Source organism: Adiantum capillus-veneris, chromosome 1, assembly GCF_014529385.1.
Source record: "Adiantum capillus-veneris isolate H3 chromosome 1, ASM1452938v2, whole genome shotgun sequence".
Lineage (NCBI taxonomy): Eukaryota > Viridiplantae > Streptophyta > Polypodiopsida > Polypodiales > Pteridaceae > Adiantum > Adiantum capillus-veneris.
Genome location: NC_140931.1, coordinates 9,067,964 through 9,081,945, shown reverse-complemented (window position 1 = coordinate 9,081,945; position 13,982 = coordinate 9,067,964). Strand labels below are relative to the sequence as shown.

The 13,982-nt window shown below is 46.3% G+C and overlaps 1 pseudogene across 1 annotated transcript; it reads right to left on the bottom strand.

Annotated features, from left to right (window-relative positions):
- Positions 1–2,256: 2,256 nt before the first annotated feature.
- LOC147464287 (shikimate O-hydroxycinnamoyltransferase-like) lies at positions 2,257–5,321 on the bottom strand (annotated as a pseudogene). Its single transcript, XR_015187490.1, has 3 exons — positions 5,173–5,321; positions 3,594–3,882; positions 2,257–3,428 (listed from the first exon to the last, which is right to left on the bottom strand). The product of XR_015187490.1 is annotated as a shikimate O-hydroxycinnamoyltransferase-like (transcript).
- Positions 5,322–13,982: the final 8,661 nt, after the last annotated feature.

Here is a 13,982-nt window from a genome sequence, read left to right as displayed (position 1 = left end):
CGCGGTTTTGTCATAAAAGGACAAGAGGACAAAGTGTGCAAATGTAAGAAGGCTTTGTATGGGTTGAAGCAATCTCCTTGTGCTTGGTATGAGAAAGCTGACACTCATTTGGTTAAACGAGGCTTTCGTAACAGTCCAACAGAAAGCACATTGTATGTAAAGCGTGAGGATGATGTATTTCTCATTGTGGTTCTTTATGTTGATGATTTGCTGATCACTGGACCAAATGAGAGACATATTGCTGAATTTAAGGCTGATTTGAATGCTACTTTCAAGATGAAAGATTTGGGGATGTTGCATCATTACTTGGGTATACAGTTTAAGCAGTGTGACGGTGGTATTGCCTTGTGTCAGAAAAGTTACATAGAGACATTGCTATGTAAGTTTGGACTTGAGGATTGCAAACCTATTGCCACTCCCATGGAAACAGGTTTCAAGTTGAGTCTACATGATGCTGGCGATCCTGCTGATGTCACTCTTTACCAAACTGTTGTTGGCTGCCTCATTTATGTATGCAACACGAGGCCAGATATTCAGTTTGCAGTCTCGCAGGTCAGCAGATTTATGCATAGCCCAGGGTCTAAGCATTGGCAGGCTGTCAAGAGGATTTTCCGCTACCTTAGTGGCACTTTACATCTTGGCTTGTTTTATCCCAAGGGGGGATCATTGCCGCCAGACTTACATGCTTTTTCGGACTCAGATTGGGCTGGTTGTTTTGACACGCGAGTGTCCACAAGTGGTTTTTGTTTCATGCTTGGCAGTTCATGTATATCATGGTTGAGCAAGAAGCAACCTACTGTGGCCACTTCGAGTTGTGAGGCTGAGTACAGGGCAGTCTTCACAGCTACGGTTGAGTGTGTATGGCTCAGACGCCTTATGGCTGACTTGGGTGTTGGACAGGACACTGCCAACACTATCTACACTGACAGTCAGAGCGCATTGGCAGTTGCGAGGAACCCAGTTTTTCATGCTCGCACAAAGCACATTGAGGTGCATTACCACTATGTCAGGGAGAGGCTCTCAGCAGGAGAGATCAGCTTGGCTTATGTGCCAACACAGGACAACCTTGCAGATCTTTTCACAAAGGCATTGTCTCGTGAGAAGCTTGAAGCTTTTCGCAAAGCTTTGGGCTTACTCCCCTTTGTGGACTGATCCTGTCCTCAGGGCATGGCACTTCCCTTTACTCATGTGCCAGCTCTCGTTCACCGCATCACTCCAGGGGGGATTTGTTACCATATACATGTGGTAGTGATGTGTGTGAACACACTAGGACTGCCGGGGCATTTTTTCCCTCTTTAGGAGGTTTTTCCCCCCGAGCATTGTATATACGCCCATCACTCTAGGGCTATCTATCTTTCCATTGCACACTAAGGAATACACTCTCTATTGTGTGCCTTGAGCTTCCTTCGTCTTCTCCAAGCTGTGTGTGTTTCTCTGCAACCCTAATTCCAACATTAGCATGTATAAATTAAAGGACATCATCAATTGTTACTGAGATTGTGATGAGTGGTCACTAGAAGTTGTACAAAAAGTTCTTGATTCTTCAGTGATTGTTATGTTGAAGAATAACACTAGGGGCGCGTATTTCTATATTTTGGGACCAACCCGCTTCAAAGAGGAACTCTATCTCTCGTGTGGAATAACTTGGAATTCAAGTATGTAGCTGCCTTCCATTGTGTTTCAATTGTTGAGAGCACCAAAATTGAGCATAACATTCTTACTAATGAGTCGAGAGAATTCCTTTAACTGGATCATGATTTCGGATCCTTAACTTCATTGAGCTTCAAGTCCATTTAGTTCCTTATGACCTTCCAACTTCGATCATGAGGAATATGCAAACACTCGTTGCCACTAATCCTTACCGAATACTACTCTGAACATACTTTCCACTTTCAGAATCAAAGGGATGCATTTAAAAAATCCCATTCTTAATTTTATACTGCAATATGTAGACATTGTCCACCATCACAAAAAGAGTTAGAAATTTTCTCATGTAGGAAACCAGAGTTTTTTCAATGTCTTTCATACAATGCATAACATCATGAGCTTCTGTTCGAGAGGCACCGCATACCTAGCTAGGTACAATTGGGGGCAAGGGACCACCGGTCTCCCCACTAGGCAAGGGACCCAATCGTACCTAGCTAGGTATGCGATGCCTCCCTCACAAAAGCTCATGGTGTTGAGACAAGTCACAATGTGGAATTATTGTGAGAATGTGTTCAAAACTTCTTGTGCATGAAGGTGGCATCGATGAACAAATGAAGACAAGAAAAAAAAGAAAGAGACAAATAATTGCCCTCTTTTTATACATTGGTATCTTGATTACCTAACCCATGTATAAGTATAAGATTATAGGTTGAAGTTCCATCATCCATTTTGAGAATTCTATAATCCGGCTAACTCAAGGAAAAGAGTGGCAATGGCTTATGCAGGTTTCTTTCTTCTATGTCCACCTGATTTTATGCTTGAGGAAGACCGGGGCTAGAAACAGAGGATCTTCGAGAAGGCGCTTCAACAAACTCCTGGGAAGCGCGGTGCAAATCTCTACATCCCCTTGACATGAACCGGGGTGGCCCCCGAACAAGACTAGTTCTCCATCTCCAGCTACCTTTGCTGCTCGGGCCGCCACCGGTTTGCCCCAACCAAAATCCACTTGGTACACAGGAAACCTCGGCGAGCTCGCTACATTGTGGCCTTTTGATCCTTGCACAGTCTGTACAGCGCTCGCGAAGCTGTTGCCATGAGCCTCCAAAAAATGCATGAAAGTCTCAATATCATCTTGCGCTTTAAGGATAAGCTTATGAATACGACTCGCTGTCGATCGCAAGGTCTAGTTGCCTATCTTACCAGCTGAGCTCAGAGCTGCACTAAAGCAGATGACGTTACCAAAGTACGCAGGTGGCAGAGGGGGTGTTATGCGGCTGCGACAATTGGCAAGGACAGCGAAATGAGTTGGGTCATGCTTTAACCTTTGGCGAGAAGCTGTGGTGCGCTGCCAAAAATGTGCACATATGGTCGACCTCATACGAGGTGAAGCCTTCACCAGCCTCATTCTTCAACTTTTTCACAGAAGAGGCGGACATGTCCAGGACACATTGCACCAAAGGATCGGGCTCACCATCCGATGAAGCATTTCCATTTGACGACGGTTTCGTGCCGATACTGTCCTTCCTTTCCTCTTGGCCACCTGCAGGGTCTGCCGCCTCTTTGTCACTGTCTAGCAAAGAAAAGTTCCAGTGGGAGGCTATCTCAGGAGATGGATCTGGCAAAGCCAGCTTTTGCCGATCATGCAGCGGCGGTAAACTCAAAGGGACCCCTCTTGAACACTCTGACCACGAAACAATGAAGTTCCATAAAGAGTGCCCATCCGCAACGACATGGCTATGAGTAATTCCGAGCGTAAAACCACCATCTGAGAAGGTAGTCACCTGTTCAAGATCATAACAAAACTCTCTCTCTCTCTCTCTCTCTCTCTCTCTCTCTCTCTCTCTCTCTCTCTCACACACACACACACACACACACACACACACAAACATCTATTCGTACAGCTCTCTCTCTCTCTCTCTCTCTCTCTCTCTCTCTCTCTCTCTTACCTGAATGCAGAGAAGAGGGCTGGAGTAGAGACAGTGGCCTTTGTGATCTGGCATCTGGCAGAGCTGCTCAAAGAAGGGCTTCATCTGGAAGCCATCCTGGGCAAGTTGAGAGATGGGCACATCAATGGAAGCTTCGACGAATTCGATGCCAGCATCGTTGCAGTCGATGAAGAGCCGGGGAGGGTCGGAGCCCGGGGCAAGTTGAGAGATGGGCACATCAATGGAAGCTTCGACGAATTCCGATGAAGAGCCGGTGGGGAGGGTCGGAGCCCAGGGCAAGGCGGCCACACTAAGGGAAGTAGTGAACCAAGCAAAGGGAAAGGCTGTGCTTGAGCTGCTGTATGAATGAAGAGGATGCAGAAGAACTGAACGGGCGCTCGTAGAAGAGGAGACGGCGGTTGTAATGGAGTTCTCGCCAGAGAATATCGAGGGAGGGCAAGAAGAGGGCTTGACGGGGAGTGGGCGAGGAGGGAAGCAAACTCTTTCTGGAGAGGACCCTAATTTCGGGGGGTGAGGCAGAAATACTGCACAAGAAGTCCGCCATAGCCACCGAGCTCGATCAAGCGAATGTCGAAGGAAGAGATCCAGATGCCATCCCTCCAACCAAAAAAATATTCCTTTCAAATGTTCCACAATCTCGTGGAGAGGTATGTAAGGTGAGCAACCCTCGTTTATAAGTGACACGGGTTGTCACTCACGGGATCGACGGCGTAAGCGCATTTGCGGCAGGGCGGGGTGCTTTGGGCCGTAGGATCAACGCAACAGGGGGGGGCAAGAATATTATCCGCCAGACTCGCATTGCTTGCAGCGTGGCGTGATAGGTGGATTGGTTAGGCTGCGTGAGTCCAGTGGGAGAGGTGGTGGGTTCAAGGCGCGGCGCATGCGGGGGGGGGGGGGGGGGGGGGGGGGAATACCCGAGGGAAACCTTTTTGCATGGCCCAGATGGGATCAACGGTGGATCCATTCTCCGCCGTCGATCCCTTGAGTCTCACCCGTGTCACATATCGACGAGGGTGAGCAACGCCAACCCTTATATCTAGTTCTATGATGTCCAATTCCAACTTCAACTTCCAAGTCTCTCTCTCTCTCTCTCTCTCTCTCTCTCACACACACACACACACACACACACACACACACACACACATATTCTGTGATGTCATGTATTACACTAGATCCATGATGTCACATGTTACAAGAGAGTCCTCATGCAAAGGAAAATCCATTACATTACATTGCTTATAGGTGGTGGTCGCTCTAGGCTTACTTATCCCTTATACATAATTATGCCCAAACAGAGCATTAAATGAATAATTAAGCATGTTGCATGGTAATGCAAGGTTCATAAACAAGAACAACATTGAAAGATGTTCTCTTTGAAGGGAAGATGTTCTCTTTGATGAGAAAACCCTAGCCATGGCGTGAGCAGGAACTGACGTGCCCTGTCTTGTCGAGCTTTACTCAACCTAAGGGGAGATGACCTCACCGGTCATCTCACCTTCCTTTCGCCCAGATTTGAGGCCGCCTAATATATGGGCATTGGGCAGCCTCCCTCATCATTCCTTGGTACAAATTAACTCACCAGCCGACCTTGGCACATGAGTTGGTGGCTTCATCCAGAGCCCATATTCGCTCCATAGCCTTGCCATTGCAGCTTTTCTTCACGGAGGCGAACATCTTACTGGCTACAACAGCATCGACAAGATTGAGGCTGCGCGACTCCTTCGACATGGCGTCGGGTGCTACACATAGCTCCCCCCTCCCCTCCCATCGGCAGGGGTACATCATGGGCCTATTGAGGGCTCTGCCTCTCCAGCCGCCCCTGTTGGCTGCCTCAGTCTCTCAACCAGGAGGAAGCGGTGGCTCTCCTGCAGGAAGCTCTCACCAAGCTCCAGGCGGTAAGCCTACTGTTAAATTGCCTGCTATTCAGATTCGTCAAACTCGGAAAGATCTTGAGAATAGAGCCCTCATTGGCTTACTGGCTAGCCCTAGACCATCGGCTGAGGTCCTTAGGGGTTGGATTCGAAACCAATGGGGGGCCATCGGGGCTGAATTCGAGACTATCCAAGCTCTCCCAAAGAATCAATACGTATTCGTGTTTAGGACTGCAGACATGGCTTTTAGGGTTCTCAACACTGGTCAGTGGCTGCTGCTCACCACACCGTTGTGCCTCTTCAAATGGAACAAAGTTGTCCACCTTGCCTCAGTGGGAAGACTCAGAGGTGGTTGAGTCCGTGGGGCAGGATTCAGATGAAGAGCTGGACAATGAGACCTGACTAGAAATCCAGGTCAACAAGGCAGACCTAGAGGCAGTCACTGAGCTCAATAAGACCACTACTAATCCCGATCACAGCAAGGAGAATGAGGCACCTAACCTAATCGAAGGTGCAGCTGTAGGTCCTACTCCTATGGAGGTGCAAAAAGACAACAAGCGCACACACCAATCAGTTATCCACCTCTCCCTGAGGTCTCAGAGCAAGCAACACAAAGACCGTCGAAGTATCCGATGAGAATGCTGCAATGGAACGTAAAAGGGTTATCAGACACTTCCAAGGCCAGGAAAGTAAGAGGATGGCTGGCTAACTACCTAGTAGATGTAATAGGGCTCCAAGAGGTGAAGACAACGGGGGATGAACTCACCCAAAGGCTCCAGGTGGTCTCTAAATTTCACCAATGGCACATTTCCTCCCACTCCAAAGGCTCGGGGGGTACTGTGCTAGGGATACCTCAGGATTGGAAAGTCCACCTCCAGGATTCCTTCACCAGTGAATACTGGGTAGCAGTACGTATAGAGTCCCCTATACAATGTACGCTAGTATCGGTCTATGCTGGAGGCTCAGTCAAAGATAGAGCTCAACTCTGGAGGAAACTGCGTTCACTTGGTGGACCAGTTATTTTAGTTGGGGACTTTAACATGGTGGAATCATTGGACGACCGTTTTCAATCTAAGGGACAGACCCTGTCGGGGACTGAACTGCAGGAGTGGGAATTACTCAGAACGCACCTAAACCTTTGGGATGCAGGCAACCTTGGGGAATTCACATGGCAAAATTACTCCACAGGCCCTAACGCCAGGAAAGCTAGGTTGGATAGGTGTTACAGTAGTGTTTCCCTTGCCAACAATTTTAATAGAGTGAAAGCGAAACCTAGAACCACTTCATGCGCTTCAGATCACTATTCAGTGGTCATCACGCTGGACGACAAAAGCAACAAAATCAGAAACCATTGGTTTCACACAGATAACTCCCTCTTTCAACTTGGCGAGGTCCAAGCCAGTGTAAAGGCAATATGGGTGCAAGCCTTCTCTAAAGGCCTCACCCCGGCCAAAGCTTGGAAGGAATCCATCTCCTCTACACAAATCTCACTAGTCTACCTAAGGAAAAAAGTCACGGAAATTAGAAGGAGGAGGAAAGATAGCATCTATAATGAACTGATTGAACTAGAATCTTGCGGCACAATAGATTCCAACATACAGGACAAAATTGCTCTGCTTAGGCAGCAACTAAGAGTGGAAGAAGACCTTACTCTTCTCCACACATCTGCTTTCTTTAGGGATTGGTGGGTTGGCAAATCATATGAACCAACTAAAGAGATGTTCCGAAGCCTCAGGAAAAAACACCAGAAGGAAGTTGTCCCCCTCCTCCAGGTCCCCAATGGCAAGGCCTCGACCGAAGTAGCGAATCTCGAAATAGCAAAAGACCACTTCTCCTAGCTATTTAGCCCTAAAGAAAAACCTGATGAAGTTGTCTCCTTGCTAGGGAGCTAATCCGTAAATGCAGGACTAAGGTATTCCCCCCCACCTGGAATCTCAACTTGACTCGAATCTATCGGTTTGGGAGATCAAGCGTGCGATCGACTCCCTCAAACCTAGGAAAACCCCTGGCATTGATGGTCTCCCTGTCGAGTTCTTCCAAACATTTAAAGAAGTTCTAGCCCCGGTGTTGGTCCTAGTCTGGGAGGAATCGGTCAAGTATGGTGCGCTTCCAGCTCAACTGAATACGGGCATCATAAAACTCCTCCACAAGAAGGGGCCAAAGGACATTCTCACCAACTGGCGACCTCTCACAATGCTCAATGCAGCCTATAAACTCTTTGCCAAAGCCATAGCTTTGAGAATTTCCCTGGCCCTCTCGGAATGGCTGTGCGCTGAGCAAATAGGATTCATTAAGGGCATAAGGATTATGGAGGCAGTCATTGCAATGTGGGAAGGAATTGAATATGCAGAGGAGACTGAGCAAGATTATGTGTTCGTCAAAGTTGACTTTGACAAAGCCTATGACAGACTAGGCATTTCTTCTCAATTGCCTGGTCATGATGGGTTTCGATCCTGCCCTAGTCCAGTTCGTAAGAACCCTACTAGGGAATGCCCATGCCAGAGTAGCAATTAATAACTCTATCTTAGAACCCTTTCCCCTAAACAGATCAGTTCGGCAAGGGTGTCCACTAGCGCCCCTACTATTCGCCTTCTCAGCTGACTCTCTCAATTCGCTTGTAAAATCGAAGATAGCAGTTGGCCAACTCAAAGATATTACGCTTCCCAATGGCAAACAACAATGTCTCCCAGTTCGCTGACAATTATACGAATGGGCTTCTGCACAACGATGACTCTTCCCTTCAAGCTATTTGGGAAGAATGTGTTTTGTATAGCTTCAGGCTCACGCATCAATCATTCGAAAATGGGTATCAGAGCGTCTCTATCCCCTCTCCTAGACTGGGTAGAAAGCCAGGGTTGCTCTTACCTGAAGGATGGTGTCATCTTCAGACTCCTAGGTATTCCTTTCGGCTTTAAGGTTACTATGCTACAAAGGTGGCAATGGGTTAAGGAAAAGTTCTCTACCAAGCTAAACCGATGGCTGGGTTTCCAAGCTTATTTAGTAGGAAGAGCTATGGTACTCGAGCACTACATCTCCTGCTATGTACTGTTTTTTTTCTCATGCTGGAGACCCCCAGATTCCCACTTAAAAGATGTCACCAAAATATGTAGGAATTTTTTGTGGTCAGAAGACCCACTCAGGAAAGGAATGGCAAAGGTTAAATGGGATGTCTACTGCCTCCCAAAGGACCTAGGGGGGCTTGGCCTAACAAACTTAAAGTTTGGACTGACAAGCTTGCAACGAAACTCATTATCAGAGCCCTTGAACAGCATGAGGAGGAGTGGGCATCACTGCTTCTCCGTAATGTCTGCAAATTCAAACTAAAGGAGGCCAAAGGTTGGGATAACCTGCCTTGGGTCACGGTTTTCTTTAGTTCGTTCGAATCCCAAGCCAAAGGATCCGAGCTCCTCAAGTCCCTTTGGAAGGCCTGGAATAGGTATAAAGGGTATCTTCAAATAAATTGGAACTCTAAATTCAGTTATCACTTTAGATATATGGAATCTATGTGGTGGGCTCTTTCTCCCATTCTCGCCCTGGGTCCCAGACAGGTGAGGACAGCCAAACAGTTGCACAACAAAGGCATTCGATCATGGACAAATCTGTGGCATAAGGAAGAGCACAGGTGGCTTACCCACTCTGAGCTGCTCGTCAGACATCACCTACTACCTTGGGAATTAACTCTGTTAACCTCACGGACAAAATCATTCCCACAGGAACTAGCCTCGACGCTCTCTAGCTCCTACCCCCAATCTCATCGGGCAATACATTGGGCAGGTGGTAGTTCTTTTGCAAACCCACCTAACCTTCCTCTAGCACTACAGGAACCGCTTCATGTAACCCTTAACCGAAAGTGGAGGGTGTCCTTGGATCGCAGACAGTGGTGTTTTAAATTTCGGACCATCTGGAATTAAGGCATTCCAACTAAACACTCATTTCTTTTATGGCTTATCTTACATAAAGCCCTGTGGACTGGCCACAAAATGAAAGTTGTTGGGTTAGGTGATGGAATATGCACACGGTGTCAAGTTGATGAGGAGGACCTACCACATTTGTTTATGAACTGCCATAAAAGCCTTGCTATTCTTTCTCCACTTGTGAAATGTGTCGGGTTCCCCCCGAGTTGGAAACAACTATTTCTTGGAGACTCAGTCTCAATATTTTCTGCTATGTGGAATAAAATAAGGGGGGAATTCTTCTAGATTATCTGGGTGGATAGGAATGACAGGCTATTTAACAGTTCTTACCAGACTAAAAGTTTGAAAGCCTATTTTTGCCCATTTCTCTCTGTAGGTGAACCGGCTAAAGCTAGAGCAATGCAGAATTTATGAAGCAAATCACAAAATACTAATGGACTGCATGAGGTACTACAAAAGCGCTAATCTTAACAAACAACATGAAACTCTGCTGGATGGATCTTATACACATCTTCAGCGAATGATGGATGAAAGCCGCATGGAAGGGGAGAAGCTCATAAGACAACATGCTAATGGGCTGTGACTCATCGCCCTTATCCAGGATGTGATAAGTGATCTTCCGGGCTCTCATCCTTGTGCAAACTCCAACTGAGTGGGTCCCTGCATGATGTGACTGCATGGTGGAAGTATTTTGTGTCAAGCCCCCTTTTTGTAATTATGGAGTTAAAGGCAAGTCTACCCATCGAGTCAGTGGTGTCCAATGTAATTTTGATCTTTCTAATATAATTTCTCGCGCCCTTTATGGAATTTTTTTTATAAAAAAAATGCAAGGTTGAGTTATTCATTCAACCTCCCATTTATGCCTTGAGCTTCACAACCATGCCAAAATCAAAATAATTACAAACGGCAGACATAGTTATTCATTTAATGCTTTTTTTTTGTGTGACCAAGAATGGGGCTTAGTTATCACTTCAAATAACTCATAGCCATGACCACCAAGGTCAATCAAGACTCGTAACCCCCATCTCTCTCTCTCTCTCTCTCTCTCTCTCTCTCAAGTGTCTCACTCATAAGAGCTAGATTTGGTAGGGCGATGAACAAAACCATCAATCCAAAGTTGGAATCCTATCGTACATAAGCATTTCCAACCGCAAATTTTTGATATATTTTTACTACTATTTTCTCAGAATTTATGACACTCCACCAATATAATGAGACCTAACCTCCCCATCTGCATTGCTTAATCCTACCATGGCGTTTTTTTTTGTTTGGTGCATACAATGAGGTTCACTTACATAAACAAAAAGAAAGAGAGTGTTAACCCTCATGTCTCACGGACACCATATCACCTACGACGGACGTTGTATTATTTACTTGGTAGAGTTAGGTACTGGGCTTGTCGGTCCAATAGGAAAAGGGTAAGAGTGATCGCCGATGAGAGGCGCACTCTAACTGGAATATTCAAGGGATTAGTTGGTTAAGCATGGGCACCCAAGTGTGAATGGGGCGAGCTCATGTAAATGTCAACTAAACCTAAAATTCACTCATTCTCTCATTTGTGCAATTGAAGAGTGCTCTTGTTCCATGTCCATCTTCTTCTTCTTCATCTCCTTGTGTGTGTGTGTATGCGTGAGAGAGAGAGAGAGAGAGAGAGAGAGCGATCGAGCATTGCGCGGCACGAAGGCGGCGAGGCGGTTGAGCACGGCGTAGCGGCGTCTCCCTCTTCTTCGCGGCGAGGCATCCTCCACGAAGCAAGCGTAGAGCGGTGAGTGACACACCATCGTCATCTTTGAGCTTACTAGTTTAGGCTTGTTGTGTGCTTGGAGCCATTTGTGGCTCGCACGCGGTGTATTGGCAAGTTCCTTGCATTGACACATGCAACATACGTACACATTTTTGGCGCCGTTGCCTGGGAATGTCATACACTAAGCTTGAATGGCACTCTGTGCTTCTTTTGTGGTGTAATTTCAATTGTAGGAAAGGTAAGGAAGGAGGGTGTGTGTGTTGAGAAGCAGGATTTTGTGTTGTACTGTGTATTTTTTTTGTTAATGGAGTTTTCAAAGGTACTGTGTTTATTCTTTGTGTATTAAGGTTGTTAGTTTTCTTTGTTAATGGGGTTTTCAAAGGTACTCTATTTATTCTTTGTGTATTAAGGTTGTTAGTTTTCTGTGCACAGTAAGTAGGAAGTAGATCTGTGAGAGCTAATAGAGTGTGTTAGTGTGTAACAATAGGTGTATTAGTTAGAAGTAGGTAGATAGAGTGTGTGTGTGTGCTCTCGCGCAGGCCGCGGCGACCTTATCCTTAAAAAATAAAAATAAAAATAAATAAATAAATATATATACAAAAAATAGAAAAGTTAAAGGTAGGACCGGGATCGGGAATATCTCCCAGACCCAAGCCCAAGCTCACGCTCAGGCCGAGACCTCAGTCGCCTTTTAAAATTACGAATTTTAGTTTCACTCGTAGCTAAAAATCGATTTTTTGAGGACCAACGGAACTTCAGATGCCCGAAAATTGTGTTGTAAAGCACACAACGACCCTCTAAGTGATACGCTCATTTCGAGCTATCACACACTTTAATTAAAAAAGTCAAACATTAAAAACGTAAAAAACACGAGTGAAAACGGACGCTTAAAAAGGTAAGCGGTTAACCTTCGAGGTTATTCGCTGACGCTTGTAGGGTGCCAAAGGCACATGCGTGTGCGCTCTGGTCATATGCTAGAGACGGAGCAACTAGAGAGAATTTTGACTTACACGAGTTCTCAATATCCACCTACTTTAGGTTTTGGGCCCTCGTCGGGGACCCAAGGTAGTACAAACCAAGACCCGAACATAGCGGCTAGTGACTCTTCCTCTGACTACGACGCCATGGAGGGTTTTCCAATGCCTAATCCCGATAGTTCAAGCTAACATATGCATTCCATGGGCCCGCGGTTCGGGCCGAGCGTGCTTAGCCGCCTGAAGGAAACCTTTAGTAGAGCCACTCGCTCCGAACATGGAGCTAATGATGTAAATGAGGGGGGTGGGGAAGTAAATTCTCCATTCGTGACCAACGTAGATCCTATACCCTAGAGAATGTGCACGTGAATACTTCATTCACTGCAACTCCTGACTCTTCAGAGTTATTTCCCTCCGAGGTCATATTACCCGATGGTAGAATCCTTGAAGAAGTGCAAGAGGTTGAGCGATATATCCTTGCAGCGAGAGAAAAGGGAGTCGAGAGCTTACGTAAGGCGGAGCAACGAAGAGAGTTAAAAGCGAAAGCCCCTATGTCAATATCCTTGCTAAGAGAGCAATTGAGTGCTCTTGACTTAGTAACATTGCATCTAGCTCAAAGGACACCCCTAGAACCTCAATCCTAGATGGAGTGTTCCTAAATGAGAACTGGGAGTATGAACTACAAACGAAAACTCTGACTGACCTATACACAGGTCACACCTATCACGTGGGTTAGTTAGATGTCCTACAATCCACAATGGGCGCTACTAGTGTGGAGGATCAACAACAAAGAGTTTGTGAGGTCATCCATAGGGTGATTGAGTTAGAGAGACAGAACAAGGGGATCAACATGCCTTCAACGGGTCTCATGAGATTCTTGGATATAGGGAAGGCTAAACAACCGAACTTATCGCAAATGGAGACTCCCTCGGTAAGTCCGATGGATCCTCCATATGTTGTTTCGCCAAGGGTCTCAATGCAATCTGAGCCCACAAGTGATAGCTTCACCTTTCCAAGTCTAGCTCATCTTTCCCTTGATGACACCACGGCTACCATGCCTACCCCAATGATGGGCATGCCAAGAAACATGCCATGGACCTGATTTGTTAGTAAAGCACCGATACATGGTATCCCAATGCCTGCAACAGTACCTACAAGTGTGTACCAATCGTATACACCCATGGGTCCTCGTACTCATGTAGTCTCTACTCCTCCCATTGTTTCAACAACCTATGCTCCAAAACCACAATACCCAAGTTCTTATTTCCATGGGACTATACAGGCTAGCATTAGCATGTCACATCCGACGTCTGCTATGCCTAGGGCCACACATATGAACTTTGGGCCACCACATGGCACAACATCGTACCCAACGTGGAACCCAAGGGCTTCCTATGCGCCAAGCTCGATGCCAATACCTACTCCACATGTAGTCTCTGGAGCACCTCAACCCAAGGTGCCTGCTCACTTAGGTGACTTGGCGACATTTGCTCAAGCTATTGATCGATCTATGTAACGCGCCTGATAGAGAGCCTAGAAGTAAGGCAGTACAAATAGCCAAGCTCACACAAAAATTTAGTGGAGACGGGGATGTGAGAAAGCATATCGAAGTGTTTGAACAAATATGCGATTCTCTAGGAGAACACAATGACCTACATAAGAGCAATTCTTTAAGCCTAACCTTAAGTGGAAAGGCTGGGGATTGGAATAGAACCCTAAGGGTGGAAGAAAAAACGATTTACCCTACTCTTAGGAGAGTGTTCTTAAAAGAATACCACGAGAGGGAGTACTTTGGGGTGTAGCCTCTTAGCTCCAGAAAGCCCAAGGAGAGGAAGGAGTCGGTGAGATACTTTATTAGTCGCTTGAAGCATTTGAATTCTCGATGT